Source organism: Sus scrofa, chromosome 7, assembly GCF_000003025.6.
Source record: "Sus scrofa isolate TJ Tabasco breed Duroc chromosome 7, Sscrofa11.1, whole genome shotgun sequence".
Classification (NCBI taxonomy): domain Eukaryota; kingdom Metazoa; phylum Chordata; class Mammalia; order Artiodactyla; family Suidae; genus Sus; species Sus scrofa.
Window position 1 is genome coordinate 86,611,868 of NC_010449.5, and position 17,169 is coordinate 86,629,036.

The 17,169-nt window shown below is 38.7% G+C and overlaps 1 long non-coding RNA gene across 1 annotated transcript in view; it reads left to right on the top strand.

Moving 5' to 3' along the window:
* The window catches only part of LOC110261616, a 131,015-nt gene continuing 114,793 nt past the window's right edge, over nt 948-17,169 (top strand). The window contains exon 1 of the long non-coding RNA XR_002345978.1: nt 948-1,460. This is a non-coding gene — a long non-coding RNA (uncharacterized LOC110261616). The remainder of the gene's footprint in view (nt 1,461-17,169) is intronic.

Genomic DNA, 17,169 nt, shown 5'->3' on the forward strand with positions numbered 1-17,169 from the left:
TTTTATTTTTGTCACTGCCCACTGACATTTATCCTGACAACACTGTCCTTGTCTCTGCTGCCTTGCCTGGTTCTTGCTGTCAAATTGCTGGGCTCATTAAGGTAAACCAGGGCCTCCTGGGTTGAGGTCCCTGAATTAAGGACAATTCTTTTCAAGGGCTTTGGCCTCCAGGGATTAGAACATTCCGCAAAGAAAGGGACTAGGAAGGAAGTCCCGTTTAAAAAGGATTGTGTTAGAATATAATTCTTTTAAGGTAGGGGGTGTTCAAAGACTATATACTTCCTCAGAAGTCATTTTTTCTTTTTCCCAGGTGTTATCATCAAACCACAGAATGCCAGAACTGGAAATAATTGATGAAATCACTATGACAGAGCCCAACTTTTCTTTCATTCTCTCTCTCCCTTCCTCCCTCCCTCCCTTCTTTCCTTCCTTCTGCTCTCAATTTTTAATCACCAATGACATTTTCCCTTCCCCACTCCAAACCCCATATTTTGCAACTAGAACCACCACACCAAGTAAATGCAATTATAAGCAGTAGCAAAGAGTTCTGATATCTTTATTAATATGTGTAAATGTGCCTTAACATGGAGAAGTGTGCAATCTCTATGAGACATTTTGCAATACCTATAGTACCTCGACAACCTCGTAATTTCCTTGGTGGATGCCAAGGGGCAAAGCATCCCAATTGTTGATCATAAATCTAATCTCTCTTCCTCATTTTCCAGATGAGAAAGGTTGCCAGAACCCTTCAAATTGACATAAATTACCTAGGTGGGCTTGAGACCATGACCTCGGAGAGACATCAGAGACCATGAAGGCACATTGGAATCATCTGAGGTGATGAAAAATACCAACACCTGGATCCAGAGCCGCTGCCTTAGTTGGTTTGAGGTGGGGCCAGGGCATCTGATTCTTTTTTGGCTGCCCCTCGGCAAGGGCATCTAATTCTAATGTGCATCTGAGGTTCGAAAGATCACAAATGCATTTCAGCATTAAGACTCATTAAACAGAAGTCTTCTATTGAAGAGCTCTAGTTTCCCCATCCTCACCCAACTAATTTGAAGAAGGACTTTAATTCAGAAATGAAGACAAAGATCAGCTGGGCTTGCAAAGGAAGGGGTGGAGTTCCTAGGAGCTTATAAAAGCTACTCTGAAGCCTTTCCCAGAGACCTTGTAAGTAGTAGGTAGTTATGGTGGAAGCACGTCTGTGGCCAAGAGCATAGAGTAAGGGAATAAACAACTTGTCTGATGTTGGGCAAGTTGTAAGGGTCTCCAGAGGTCCATGTGCTCATATGCAAAAGAGATCTTGGGAAGTCTGGGTCTTGCTAGGTGAGAAGCACGTGATGTAATAGGGAAAGGGGACAATGTGGCTGACTGGAAACTGCAACCCCGTAACAGGAAAGCTTGTGTTGTCAAGCAAGAGAGAAGCCTAGTGCTGGAAGATGTCCCATATTTTCAAGGTAAGCCAGAAACCCAGACTTTTATGTGAAATTGCTTGAACTTTACATTTTGGCAACACATTCAAATGTTTTAAATCTACCTTGGGGAATGGTATCAGTTCCTGGCACTCAGGCTGTGAAGGGCAGCAGTTTGTAATTTCTCACCCACCTTATTTCCAAGATCTCTTCCTGAAAATTCTTAACTGGGGTGGGTCTGTATGAGAGCTACACCAACTATAACAAATCCTAGAGAGCCCATGTGGGGAGTCAGTGTTCTTTTAAGGTTGAGACGCTTATTTTTGTCTTGGTCCTTGTCAGCACTGGCTACTGCAGCCTGCTTGCTCTTAAGTATTGTGAACTGTGGGGACCAGGCACAGCTGAATCTCCTCTGAGTCTCAGCATTCCCCCACCCTGAAATGGAGACAACAGCTGAGAACTGTGAGCAGAGGCTCTGGATAAGTTGGAGCAGCATGTTTTCTGCAAGCCGTGACAGACAGACCTGGGGGTGAAGTAACACCAAGTAATCAATGAGGGGTCCTCTCCCCAGAGCTGAGGTCAGAAGGTGCTTTTGATAGGTTAAACTGCTTGTCACTGAACCTAAGTAAACAACTAGATCCCCCCTTGCCCCCTCCCAGTTGTGTTAGGCTTCTAAAAATACCTCCACCAGCAGCATTCTCTATCTGATGGTCTTGATAACTTACAGTCATCAAAATTGGTTCCCACTGCTCAGGCAAGAGGAGCCTGTCCCTGGTTAAAGTTTCATTTTCTTGAAATACGTCGTCCTTCCCAAGTCAGCAGAGAGCTGATGGGCATTTTGGTTAATACAAGAGCAAGTGCTCAGCCATCTGGTCTGCCACAGCAGTGACAGCAGCTGGGGAACCCTCCTCTAGTTGGGATCTGGGCCTTAGTGGAGAGGGTCTGCTCTCCATGTTGGCTCCTCATTAGACTGGTGGAGAACATTCCGTTTTGTAGCTGTTGGGCAGTCTGGAGGTATGTTCCCCCAAAGCTGTAGAGCGTGTTCATTTGCATAACACATCTGGGAAGCATATGATTAGAAGCACCAAGATCCTTTAGGAGATTTATATTGCATAATATTCAGTAAAAAGGTATAAACATGGATTATACATTATTTATCTGATCTCTCTATTAAGGAATGGAAAGAAACGCACTGAAATCTTAAATTTGACAACCTCTGGGTGCTAGTGGGACTATGGCTAACTTTTATAGATGCTTTATGCTTTTATTAACCAAACAACCCACAAACAGCTGGTATTACATTAGCGCACTTTTAAACTGCTTTTACTCATTTACATTAAGTAGCATTTTTAGTTTTGCGTGCTTGTTAGGGGTGAAATGTTACAGTTTTAAGCTGACCTCAAATGCTATTTTACTCTTAGCAGGATGATATAGTTAGTAACTTCAGAAAATGATGGATAGCACATTCTTTAAATTACATGAAATTGCTTTAAATCACAGGGATCAGTTCTGCAAACAACTGAATAAACCCTTTAAAATATTTACATCAATTTGACCTAGTTGTTCAATTTCTGAAAAACTATCCTAAGGAAATAATGTTAAATATAAGAAACAGGCATGAAGATGTTCATGGCACTATTATTTATAAAAGGACAAATTGAAAACAACTTAAATCTTTAATAAAATCATTTAAAAGTATGTCTAAACTAAAAATATAAAATCATTAAAAGTGATAACCATAAAACACTTAGTAAAGTGGAAAATGCTTATTTTTAATGTTAAAAGCAAAAACAACAAAATTACATGTGCAGTATAATCACATACAGTAATAAGTTGTATTTACCATCTAGAATTACAGTGAGAATTAATGTGTCTGAATCCTTACCAACATGCTCAATGGATGCTAGCTCTTAGTTTTACATGTAAATTACATGTAAAATGTGTAAAGACTAAAAGAAGGGTTAGTCAATAATTTTAATCTTGGTGGAGTTATGGATTTGCTGGAGAATTTTCTTTCTACTTTTCTGTATTTTCCAAGTACTTCATAATGAACCACTCTTCCTTTAAATGTGAGGAAATAAAATTAAACAAAAGTAAAGGTCATTCTATGTTTAGATTTCCCCATTACATCAACACAAGGAGGAAATGGAGAATCTTGTGATGCATTTGCCCATTCAGCTGATCCAGCCATTGGAGGAGATGCCATAGGCGATGCTTAGAAAATTACGTGAAGAGAAAGTGACTATAGTTGATAAAACTGTACAGTCTAATTGAAGTTTGCTAAGAGTAGACACACATTCTCACACACCAAAAAGGTAAATATGTGAGGTTATCCGTACGCCAACTCATTTGTGGGAATCATTTCACAATGTATATGTATATCAAATCATGTTGTACACTTTAAACATATTTTAACTTTGTCAATTATACCTTAATAAAGCAAAAAGGAAAAAAACAAAATCCATATGAACAGACAAAATTCTCAAGGGAGGGAATAATCTAAAACACATTTCATGGATGGATTGGAGGGGGAGAACTCCATGGGCTGCCTCTCCCTTCAGGAGAAGGGTCTGGAGCAAAGCAGGGACAGATAAACTTTTCCATCAATCCCAGGGGTGCCTGATATATTTTCATCTCAGTCAATTGGCAAAAATTCATGAGTGTTGACTCTGTGTCTTGTACAATTTGTCCTAATCTAATACCTTGGAAAATGGCCTCTGATGGCCCTGCTGGGCATGGTGCAGGTGCTGAATGGGGAAAAGAGGTGGTCATGGTGGGTGGGAGTCCAATCCTTATTTAAGAAGGGACTTATTCAGGAAGATGGATTTTTGAGAAGAAACATTAACTTAGTATTCTATGGGGGTCTTGCTGCTATGGCTTTTATCCTCCCAGCCTTTTCCATTTCTTGCAATGTTTCCATCCTCAAATGTGTGTTTTATATAAACTACTTAACTGTCTGGGAGGCTGGTGCTTGCTAAAAAGCATTCTCAATTTCATCATTTTGAAAGGCATGTTCCATTAAATGATCTTTTCCCACTGAGTGGTAGAAGGCATCAAGGGTGAATTTACTTTAAAACTGTTCCTGGCACAAGCTTTGGGCCAAGCAAAATCTTCATGCACTAAGGTGCTTGCTACATGATGGCTAAAAAATGGGAGTCTCCTTGCTGCACTCTGTTTTCTGCATTGGATATAAAGATAGGTACTGGGGTGTGGGAAGGGCAGGGCGCAGGAGGTCTCCGCCTCCATTCAGCAACATACACACTCCCCTTGAAGGACTTCTTTTCTCTGGGAATGGAGGGACACTATTTTTTCGCTTGGGGGCCATTGGAGGTGTCCGCCACTCTGCCTTCCTCTTGGCAGAATTTTAGGTGGGTCATTTGAACAAAGGTAGTGTCAGTTTCTCACTGGCCCTTGATTTCCACTTGGATTGAGGGCTGGAGCAGCTAATATCCTGCCTTGTTGCATGCAGAACCTGGAGGCAGTTTAACCTTTGATGACCGAGTTAAACTCTCAAAAAGGCTGAATAATCATTAGGATTTAAATTAAGGATTAAACACTCTGAGAAGCTCTCAGTGTGAGCACATTTGAGTACCGGCAGCCTCTGTGGCTGTCAGCACAGAGGTGAAGAGTGCCATCTTGGAGCCTCTTGAGGCTCAGCTTGGGCTGGCAAATAAGGATTTTTGCCCCTGAACTTGTAAAATCCTTGCTCCTCTTCTCATAAAACCCAGGTGCATCTATAGTATCTGTGTACCAATTAGCTCAAAGCAGGCTTGGCAAATATTTGAAAAATCAAATCTCTACCATGAACACATCCAAGGTTGTTCTACTGTTAATTAAACTTGTCGTGCTTTGGTTCTAGTTTTATCTTTGCTGTGGGTTGTTAAGCTAGTTACTCAGCTTTCCTGGGCCTTCTAGCAGGAGAGAACTAGATCAGAGGAATGGTCTAGCTCCAACTTTGATTATATACATTAAGCAAGGACTTCGGAGTTTCCACTTTCTTCTTGTGTCTGTTCTCATGAAATAATCTCAACTTTCAATGCACCCATCTCTCCAAATATTATAGAAGATATACAGAAAACCAGCAAATTTTTTTGAACATCTGTCACATGGGCAAAGTGCTTTGGAAATTCAAAAACAGGCTATAAGTTCTGCCCTTTGGCAATTGTGTTATGCAGGATGCTGATTCCATAATATTTAGTAAATCTTTGGGAGGAAAATGTATTTGGAGTTGAAAATGTTTGGTTAACACTACATATTATATCACCCTCTTAAAAATATACAATGCACTCTAGCTTTGTGGCTTGAAATGTCCTATTTAACTTCATTTACCCAGCATTTTCACCAGCATCTTTCAAACTATTCAACCAAGGTGATCTAATTGCTTTGGTCAAAATTACCTTGGCTCCACTAAACGCTCTCCCTCTCCCAGAGCAAAGGGCATTTGTCTGCCATTTGGATAATGTGACTCATTGCCTAGCAACACTCAATTAGACTAGAGATAAGCACCTCACCCAAACTGGGCCAATCAGCTACAGTGGTACACTTTTAACCTGCAGTGTGCACTGAAGCAGCAAAGGATATCAGTCTGTAGAAGAAGCAAGAGAAACAGATAAGCAAAAAGGAACAGAGGAGAATATCTGCATGGAATCCTTGATCCAGTTCATTCCATAGGCCCAGCTGGCTGAGGGTTCCTGGGATACATCTGTGTCCTTATAATAGGTTCTCCTTTTCTGCTTAAGCCACTGAGAGTGGTTTCCGTGATAGGTTTAGCCAGGGAGTACTCTTAGTAGTAAGACTGGGATTATGGAGAACTTCAGCTTTTATCTGGTTGGCATGTTGATAAGTAGGTAGGGTGGTTTTGGTACAAGGCAAGAATTACAAAAAATGCCCAAATAATCAGAATTGTATTAGACACAAGGGAATGGCCACTTTGACCTGCAAGATGTTTCTCTTCTGAGGGACAACAGGGTGTTAACAACTTTTTTATTATATTATGTTTTGACATCTTGGCAGATTGGGGCTTGCTGCCTGGGAAGAAGCCATCTGCTCCTAGAGATAGCATATAACTTGCCTTTGAACACATTCTTCTCATGCAAACAAAACAATCTCCATATCTCCAACCACCTCTATCTAACTCTCCAAAACAAGTCAATATTCTCCTGTCCTGAGTCACCCAGGGCCAGGTATCAAACAACTAGGAGCATTCCCTATGCTCCAGAGCTCACTGGAATTATTCAAACTAATCAATCTTAAAGTGTTTGCCCTCTCTTCCCTGCTTTGCTGTTCCCATGGAAATTCTAATAATAGTTGTGGTCTCTACTTTTCCCTCACTCCTGCTTTTCTCCTACTGGGCACTGGTGCTTCCCTATGTGGCCCTGAGTCTCATGCCTCTATTTCTAAGGGAACTGTGAGTAAAACCTTTTCTTTCAATGCATTGACCTCTCTGTGTTGTCACATTTATAAATTAAGACTGAGGCACAAATTTAAAAGCATTAGAGGGAGCTAACCTAAGAGGTATTTTATTAATTTTTTCATTAAATTTTGAAGAACTGAGAATTCAAAGCTCAGAAAAGTTAAATGAATTGCCCAAGGTCAGATAGGCAGCACCAAGTGGGCAGATTGAAAACATGGCACTGTATGCTGAAGTACACATTCTTATCTATCACTGAGACAGATGGCCCAGATCCATGCTATGCTTACAGGTGAACATGGCTGATATCATCTCTGTCCTTATGGATTTATGGATAAAATGAGTGTACAAATGTGTTATTAGAAACATAAATTTCTGAAGTACAAGGTAGCCAAGGAGATAACTACAATATTATCTTAATTGCAAATAGCCTGAGGTTGGAGAAAGTTGGTAAATTTCATTTGCTGGAGGGAGATTAGTAGGACTAATTTTAAAAGTAAAAAAAAATGATGTACTTAATGCTATTATACTTTATTTAACCAATATATCCAAAATACTAGCATTTCAATATGCAATAAATATGAAATATCAATTATAATATTTTACACTTAAACTATACCTCAGTTTGGACTAGCTCCATTTCAAGGGCTTAATAGTCACATTTGACTGGTGGCTCCAATATTCCATATTTCACAACATGATGACAGATTTTCTGGGTATAAAATTCTAGGTTGGTAGTTTCTCCCAGCCCTTTGGGGATAGAATTTTGATATTTATTGGTGCTAATATGAAATATAGTATCAGTTTGATAGCCATTTTTTTTTTTTTTTTTTTTTGGTCTTTTTAGTGCTGCACCCACAGCATATGGAGGTTCCCAGGCTAGGGTCTAATTGGAGCTGTAGCTGCTGGCCTACACCACAGCCACAGCAATGCAGGGTCCTTAACCCACGAGCGAGGCCAGAGATCAGACCCACAACCTCATGTTACCTAACTGGATTTGTTTCTGCTGTGCCATTATGGGAACTCTGATAGTCATTCTTTTTAAGGTGATTTTTGTCTTTTCCTTTTGTTGTTATTTTAAGATTTTTTTCCTTCAGTATTTTGTATTTATATTGCGGGAATTAATATTTCTATATTCTGCTGATGATTTTCTGTGCTATTCAAAGAACCCATGTCTTATTAAACTTGGGAACAGTTTTCAACCATTTTTGTGGAATAATGCTTCTCTCCTTTTTTTCAATATCTACTTCTAGAACTGGCATCATGTAGAAGTTTAATCCTCTCATATATTCATATATTTTGATAGCTCTTTAATAATCATCTATTTTTTTCTCTACAGTATTCAGAGTATTTACTTAATACTTTCTTTCGGTTGACTTATTTTTCTCATCAGTGACATCTATCTAATCTGCTTACTGTACATGTATTGGAATTTTCAGTTTCAATGACTAAGTTTTTAATTTTTAAAAGCCCCACTTCCCCTTAAAATATGTCTCTTCAAAAATTCTGCACTTTTCTTTCATTGTAATTCCTATTACTTCTTCCATCTCTTAATTCTGTTGCTTATTTTATAGTTCTTTTCAAATTGTTCTACTAGCTCCAATACTCCAATTGATTTGTTTGCAGACCTACCCTCATTATATTTGATTTTTTCATTGGATTTATATTTTTTATTGTGAATTCACCTCTCATAGGGGTTTTTGCATCTATAATGGCTTGTGAAAGTGTCCATGTAATGGGATTTATGACTTGCTTTAGCAAGTGTTCTAGGAGTTTCACTAGTTCAGGACTAGTTTTGTATTCCCTTCTCAACTTGAGGTTTCTTCAATATGTGCCTTGATTTTATTTATTTAAAAAATTTTTTCCCACTGTACAGCATGGGACCCAGTTACACATACATGTATAAATAACTTTTTCTCCCATTGTCATGCTGTATTGTAAGTATCTAGACATAGCTCTCAGTGATACACAGCAGTATCTCATTGTAAATCCATTCCAAGAGCAATAGTTTCTTTATCCCTAGACCCATGAAGACAACTTTCCAGCTCATAGGTGAAGTTTTGTTGTTTTCATTTGGAGGGTGGAGTAGCTCTTATGGCTTCAGGTGCAAGGGCTTACATTTATACATAATTTGCCAATTCCTAGGTTTCACATCTCACAAAGGGTCAAAACCCTAACCCTAACCCCTAAAATATATGTTGGGCTCAATATCCACAGGAGCCACTATCCATGATCTCCCTTTACCACAATCATTTAGCTTTGAAGCTTTGAAGCTCTTTATTTCTGGAATCTCATATTTTCTTTCTCTTGTTTGCTTTGCAAGCTCACTTTTATGGTTTTTTGATAATCCTTTCCCACAATTTATGTTTGTCTTGGAAAAGGAAGAGCTTATGTTTTACCAATCCACCATAGAAGACTTCCATATATTGCTTTTGGAATCTAAATAAAAAGGTAAGAAAAGACTTTCTTCCAATTTTTCAGCACACTTCATATTCTCTCTGCTAAACAGTCTTTTCAATAAGTGTTGTTGAGACAAAAGTTTTTACAACCACATTATTATGTTGTTTTGACAATTCTACAAAGAAAACCATTTGTAGGGCTTTTTTTTTTTGGTTGTTGTTAGGGTAGAAGAGAAAAAGAGACTATGCATGTGATTTAGAATCAGAGTCCAAATCTTATCCAGCTCTCCAGCTCTGTGACCATGAGCTTTGGAATGTAAGCTCATGAGGGCACTTAATACTCTATTCCCAGCACAAAGTAAGGCAACAATAAATACTTGCAAAATGGGCAAATAAGTAAATTATACTATAATCATCTGGGCCTTTGTGCCCTCATCTGTAGAATAAGAGTAACACTGCTAACAAAGTTGGTGTTTAGCTTAGAGGTGGTGTGTGTAAAGTGCCAGGCACATCATATGTGCTTAAGATGCTACATGTGGTTCTAGAAAAGGGAGGACAATGATTTGATTCAGAGAGCGATTAGTGTGAATCATGAGAGATTTTTATATCTGGACTTTTCCATGACTCCTTCCATGCTTTGTGAATTTCCCAGCCATTCAGATAGTTTTGTTCACATCTGTATATCTTCTAATTTATCTACATCTTTTGGCTAAGAAAGCTGTCAAAATGGAATGTAGTTCTCCTGGCCCTGGGCACAGAGCTCTTTATCTCCCTGTCCTTCATGTAATGCCCTTTCATATGCTCCTTCCCTCACAATTAGTGCTTATTTTTCTTGTCATTCTTTTACTCCATAAGGCAGCAGCTAGCTCATTGTCTGCTGTCATCCTCAGCTTTCCCTCAGCATCCTTCAAAAGCTTTATAAAGGTCAATTTGGAATAAAATCTTGCCCTCCATCTTTCACTCCCTCCCTTTTTTCTATAATTGTGTTGTCTGTGCAACTTGAAGCTATTGCTGAAATATATTTTTTTTATCCTCTGCTGGCTTCCTTGGCTGGATAGCTCTGTTTGCCTTTCTTTTTTCAAAATATAATTTTGGATCTACATGTAATTTAGACATCTTTGATGAGGGGGTTTTATCTGGTCTAGCCTTTTAAAAAATATTTGTGCTAAATTTTAACTTTTGAACAATTCAGCTGTTCTTTCATTGTCTATCATTCATTCACGCCCATGCCAGGTATGGTGGGAGCAAACAACAAAGTAAAATTTTAAGTTTCTGACTTTGAGTATAGTTTTATTGGGAAACACACTACAAGTAACATCAATATCACAAGGATTGTGTCAAATAATGTGTAATCAAGTGGGAAATCAGTGGCATGTGTATTCAGAGACAAGAAAGATCCTTGTGACTGGAGTCATCTACAGAGTTTCACAGGATAGATGATCTTCACCTGGGCCTTGAAGGAGAGGGAAGATTTGAACAGGCAGGAGGAAGCTACAGATGTGGGTAGGGCACAGCTAGACTCAAGAATGGTGTCCCTCTGGGATAGAGGTTACTCCAGAATGAGTTTGACATATTAGATTTTATTAAACTGCCATATGGAAGCAGTCCTTCACCCAGACCAAGACTCCATAGAGTGTGAAGGCACTCGACCAGCTTTTCATAAAATCCTTTGGTTTTTCTGTCAATGTTTTAAGAGCACTGAAATTGATAGCAGGAAGTAGTGTGCTGGGATGGAGTTACTCTTGTTTGAGCTGGAGGCCTTAGAAAGGGGGCTACCCACTGTTTAATTTGAGTATTCTCCATGGAATGATATAGATTATTCATACCCACACACTTGATCTGACCTTGCCCTGGTAACCAGGAAAATGCACCAATACTCAGCTTCAAGGTATACTGGAAGGATGACTTGACACAAATCATTCAAATAATGAATTAACAGCAGCAGCAATAATAATAAAGGCACATATGGCTTCTCTAGCTTCCTGAACTTTGTATTATATTTGCCATCAGAACTCCTTTGTTTTTCGATGCCCACTCGGATAGCATAAATGATGTAATGGATAAGCAACGAGATCCTGCTGTGTAGCACCTGGAACTATGTCTAGTCACTTATGATGGAGCATGATAATATGAGAAAAAAAATCTACGCATGTATGTGTAACTGGGTCACCATGCTATACAGTAGAAAATTGACAGAATACTATAAACCAGCCATAATGAAAAAAATAAAAATCATTATATAAAAAAATAAAAATAGAATAACTGTATTAAAAAATGATGTCATCAGTGGCCAACATCAGACTCATGCTGTGGTCTAAATCTAGATCCTAGCTGATTTCATGATCCCTTCCTTCCTTGACTGTAGGTGATTGCAGGTAGAGAAACAGTTGTGTCACATGTAAAAGCTGACCCATGAATGGGTGCCAGGGGCCATATTTGAGAGCCACCCCTATCCTCCAAGTTATGCAGAAGTTGTGAATTGGCTGCATGCAATGAAACTTCCAGGACTATAGGAAACTAACCATTGGGGTACCACCTCTGAGTTTCTAGTAATGGATATGCTCTGGAGCTAGATCCCTCACCACTTATGACAGTGCAGGGGCAGCATGAAAATGGGGGTGTTGGGAGACCCAGAGATGCTACCTGTTCTGCTGTACCTTGAATCTTAGCTACTTGTGAAAAGTGGGAAATCTCAGGGATAGCAATTTGCCTTTGTAAATAAATTTAATCCTTTGCATACAACATATGGTTGTGATGGTTACTTTTGCTTTAGGCACATCCTTAAGAGGAAAGATAAACCCACAAGGTCTTGAGGGGGGAAAGCTGAATATTAAGATTTATCAAGATTTGAACTTAAATTCCTTAGAAACTGAGCACAAATTAGGAGAGATGACCTATTTTCTTTTCATTGCTATTGGTCTTTGTTTTCAGTTTTGGTTTTGTTCTAAATAAAGATGACTCTATAAATCATTACCCAGTATTTAGGTAGCACACTGTCCTGGTTTTATATTCCCGAGTGCAGAGCCTACCTTACTGCAGTTCTCTGACTTAGTAGTGGACTTAAATGGTGTTTCTTTTTCAACCAAGTCCAACTCTCCTCATATCCTTGGGTCCTGATTACACTTAAGGTTGTTTGGGGAAATCAATTTAAAAACTCTTCAGACAATGCTGTGTTGATCAGAAGACAAGTCTTTTTCTTGGAGGAAGGAAATGTACCAGCTTAAATGACAAATAAAAGTGTGGCTAGTTGGAGGGTTTGTGGAGGTTTGATCACACAGTTCTGTATGCTTCTTACTTACTGAGCATGTATTGGTCTTGGTACAAGCACTGGTGGCAGGTGCCTGAGCAAAAACCTGAAGGAGGAAAGGGCATTATCCAAAGATAAGTCTGGGCAATGAGTGTTTTGGGCAGAAGAAACAGCTAGTGAAGAACCTAAAGACTAGAACATGCCTACCAGTTTCCAGAAACCACTGGGAGGCTGAAGTCAGTGTACAAGGTCCAGAAGCAATGAGGAACATTAGACCCCACAGAGCCTTGCAGGCCACTGAATTTCTTCACATTCTGCTCTGGTGGAGGCTGGGGAGCCATGCAGGGTTCTGAGCAGAGAAGATAACATCTGACTAACATTTTATTTTACATTTATTAAAGTTTTATTGAAATATAGTTGATGTACAGTCTTGTACAGCAGAAATTATCACGACAAAGTGATTCAGTTATACATTTACACAATCCATTCTCTTTGGATTTTTTTCCACATAGATTATCACAGAATCTTTGGTAGAGTTCTCTGCCATACAGCAGGTTTCTGTTTGCCAATTTGGTATACCTCAGTGTGCATATGCCAATCTCCAAACCCAAGTTCATCCCTTCCCTCTAACCTGTTCTCTTTGGTAACATAAGTTTGTTTTTAAAGTCTTTGAGTCGTCTTCTGCTGTGCAAATAAGTTCATTTGTATCCTTTAAGATTCCACATTTGAGTGATTTCATATGATATTTGTCTTTTACTGTCTGATTTAGTATGATAATCTTTAGTTCCATCCATGTTGCTGCAAATGCCATTAATTTCATTCTTTTTTATGGCTAAATAATATTCTATTGTTTATATGTACCACATTGCTCTTGATCCATTTTTCTGTTGATGGATATTTTGGTTGCTTTCCATGTCTTGGCTATTGTAAACAATGCTGAAATGAACATTGGGGGGCATGTGTCTTTTTGTTTAATTAAAAAATTTTTTTTATTACTCAATGAATTTTATTACATTTATAGTTGTGCAATAATCATCACAACCCAAATTTATAGCATTTCCATCCCAAACCCCCAGCCCATCCCCCTCACCCCCAACTTGTCTCATTTGGAAACCATAAGTTTTTTAGTCTGTGAGTCAGTATCTGTTCTGCAAAGAAGTTCATTGTGTCCATTTTTCAGATCCCACGTGTAAGTGATAGCATTTGATGTTGGTGTCTCACCATCTGACTGACATCACTTAGCATGATAACTTCTAGGTCCATCCATGTTGCTTCAAGTGAGGTTACTTCTTTTCCTTTTAATGGCTGAGTAATATTCCATTGTGTATAGGTACCATTTTTTCTTTATCCACGTCTCTGTCGATGGGCATTTAGGTTGTTTTCCATGTCTTGGCTATTGCATATAGTGCTACAATACTGGAACACTGGAATACGTATGTCTTTTCAAGTCTCGGATTTTTCTGGATAGATGCCCAGGAGTGAGATTGCTGGATAAAAGGGTAATTCTATTTTGAGTTTCCTGAGGAATCTCCACACTGTTTTCCACAGTGGTTGCACCAATTAACATTCCCACCAACAGTGTAATAGGGTTCCCTTTTCTCCACACCCTCTCCAGCACTTATTTGTTTGCAGACTTTTTGATGATGGCCATTCTGGCCAGTGTAAGGTGGTACCTCATAGTGGTTTTGACTTGCATTTCTCTAATAATTAGTGATATTGAGGAGTTCCCATCATGGTGCAGTGGAAACACATCCAGTTAGGAACGATGAGGTTGTGAGTTCAATCCCTGGCCTCACTCAGTGGGTTAAGTATCTGGTGTTGCCATGAGCTGTGGCGAAATGAACATTGGGGGGGCATGTATCTTTTTGAATTATGGTTTTCTATGGCTAGATGCCCAGGAGTATGATTGATGGATCATATGATAGTTCTATTTTTAGTTTTTTTAGGAACCTCCATATGTTTTCCATAACAGTTGCACCAATTTACGTTCCCACTAATAGTGTTAGAGTGTTCCATTTTCTCTGCACTTTTTCCAGCATTTATTGTTTGTAGACTTTAATGATGGCCATTCTGGGTGGTGTAAGATAGTACCTTATAGAATTTTTTTTTTGTCTTTTTTTTTGCCATTTCTAGGGCCGCTCCCGTGGCATATGGAGGTTCCCAGGCTAGGGATCAAATCGGAGCTGTAGTCTCCCGCCTATGCCAGAGCCACAGCAACGCGGGATCCGAGCCGCATCTGTGACCTACACCACAGCTCAGCCGGATCGTTAACCCACTGAGCAAGGGCAGGGACCGAACCCACAACCTCATGGTTTCTAGTCGGATTCATTAACCACTGAGCCATGATGGGAACTCCTTTTTTTTTTTTTAATTTTCATTTATTTATTTATTTTTATTTTAATTTTTTTAGAATTTTTGAATTGCATTTCTTTAATTAGCGACACTGAGTATCATTTCCTGTGGTTTTTTTTAGCTAACTGTCTGTCTTCTTTGGAGAAATGTCTGTTTAGATTTTCTGCCCATTTTTTGATTGGCTTTTTTAAAATATTGAGCTGCATGAGTTGTTTGTATAGTTTGGAGATTAACCCCTTATCAACTGTTTCATTTGCAAATATTTTCTCCCATTCTATGGGCTGTCTTTATAGTTTCTTCTGCTGTGCAAAAACTTAAGTTTAACTAGGTCCCATTGGTTTATTTTTGTTTTCATTTTTATTACTCTAGGAGGTGGATCTGAGAAGATATTGCTGCAGTTTATGTTACCTCTAAGGGTTTTACAATAGCCAGTCTTATATTTAAGTTTATATTTAAGTTTATAAACCACTTTGAGTTTATTTCTAGAGAGTGTTCTAATTTCATTCTTTTATGTGTAACTGTCCAGTTTTCCCAGCACCAGTTATTGAAGAGACTTTCTTCACTGTATATTCTTCCCTCCTTTGTTGTAGATTAGTTGACCATAGATGTGTGGGTTTATTTCTGGGCTTTCTATCCCATTCCATTGGTCTATATGTCTGTTTTTGTGGCAGTACCATACTCTTTTCACAATAGTAGCTTTGTAGTACAGTCTGATGTTGGGGAGCCTGATTCCTCCAGCTCCGTTTCTCTTTAGGAGGATTGCTTTGGCTATTTGGGGTCTTTTGTGTTTACATACATCTTTTTATATTTTTGAAAAAAATGCCATTGGTACTTTGATAGGGATTGTGTTGAATCTGTATGTTGCCTTGCCTGGTATAGTCATTTTTACAACATTGATTCTTCAACTCAAGAGCATGGTATATATCTTTCCGTTTGTGTCATTCTTGATTTCTTTCATCAGCACTTATAGTTTTCAGAGTACAGGTCTTTTGTCTCTCTCTCTCTTTCTTTTCTTTTTAGGGCCACGCCCATGGCACATGAAGGATCCCAGGCTAGGGGTTGGATTGGAGCTACAGCTGCCAGCCTACACCACAGCAATATGGGATCTGAGCTGCAGATGTGACCTACACCACAGCTCATGGCAATGTCAGATCCCCTATCCACTGAGCAAAGCCAGGGATTGAACCCACATCCTCATAGATACTAGTCAGATTTGTTTTTGCTGTGCCACAAAGGGACCTCTTCTTTTGTCTTTAGGTAGGTTTAGTGCTAGGTATTTTCTTTTTGATGAGATGGTAAATGGGATTGTTTAATTTCTCTTTCTGAACTTTTGTTGTTGGTGTATAGAAATGTAAGAGATTTCTAATATTTTTGTGTCCTACAATTCTACCAAAATCATTGCTGAGCTCTACCATCTTCAGGATTTTCTTTGTGCAGTATCATGTCGTCTACAAACAATGATAGTTTTACTTCTTTCCAATTTGGACTCCTTTTAGATTTTCTTTGTGTAGTATCATGTCGTCTACAAACAATGATAGTTTTACTTCTTTCCAATTTGGACTCCTTTTATTTCTTTTACTTCTCTGATTGCCATGGCTGGGACTTCTAAAACTATATCAAATAACAGTGGCAGGAGTGGACATCCTTGTCTTGTTCTGATATTAACAGGAATTATTTCAACTTTTTCCATTGAGAATGATGTTAGCTGTGAGCTTGTCATACATGGCCTTTTTTATGTTGAGGTATGGTCCCTCTATGCCCACCTTCTGGAGGGTTTTATCAGAAATGGTGTTGGATTTTGTTAAAAGCTTTTTTCTGCATCTATTGAGATAATCATGTAGTTTTTATTCTTCAATTTGTTAATGTAGTGTATCATTGATTTACATATATCAAAGAATCCGTGCATCCCTGGGATAAATCCCACTTGATCATGGTGTATAATACTTTTATTGTATTTCTGGATTTGTTCTAGTATTTTGTTAAGGATTTTTGCATACATATTCATCAGTGCTATTAGCCTGTAATTTTGTTTTTGTGGTATCTTGTCTGGTTTTGGTATCAAGGTGACTGTGACCTCAGAATGAGTTTGGGGGTATTCCTTTCTCTGAATTTTTTGGAATAGTTTCAGAAGGATAGGTGTTAACTCTTACCTAAATGTTTGATAGAATTCACCTGTGAAGCTGTGCGGTCCTGGACTTTTGTTTGGAAGTTTTTTAGTCACAGTTTCAATTTCCATACTTGTGATTTGTCCGTTCATCTTTTCTATTTCTTCCTTGGTCAGTCTTGGAAGATTGTAGCTAAGAATTTGTCATTTTCTTTTGGGTTGTCCATTTTATTGGCATATAG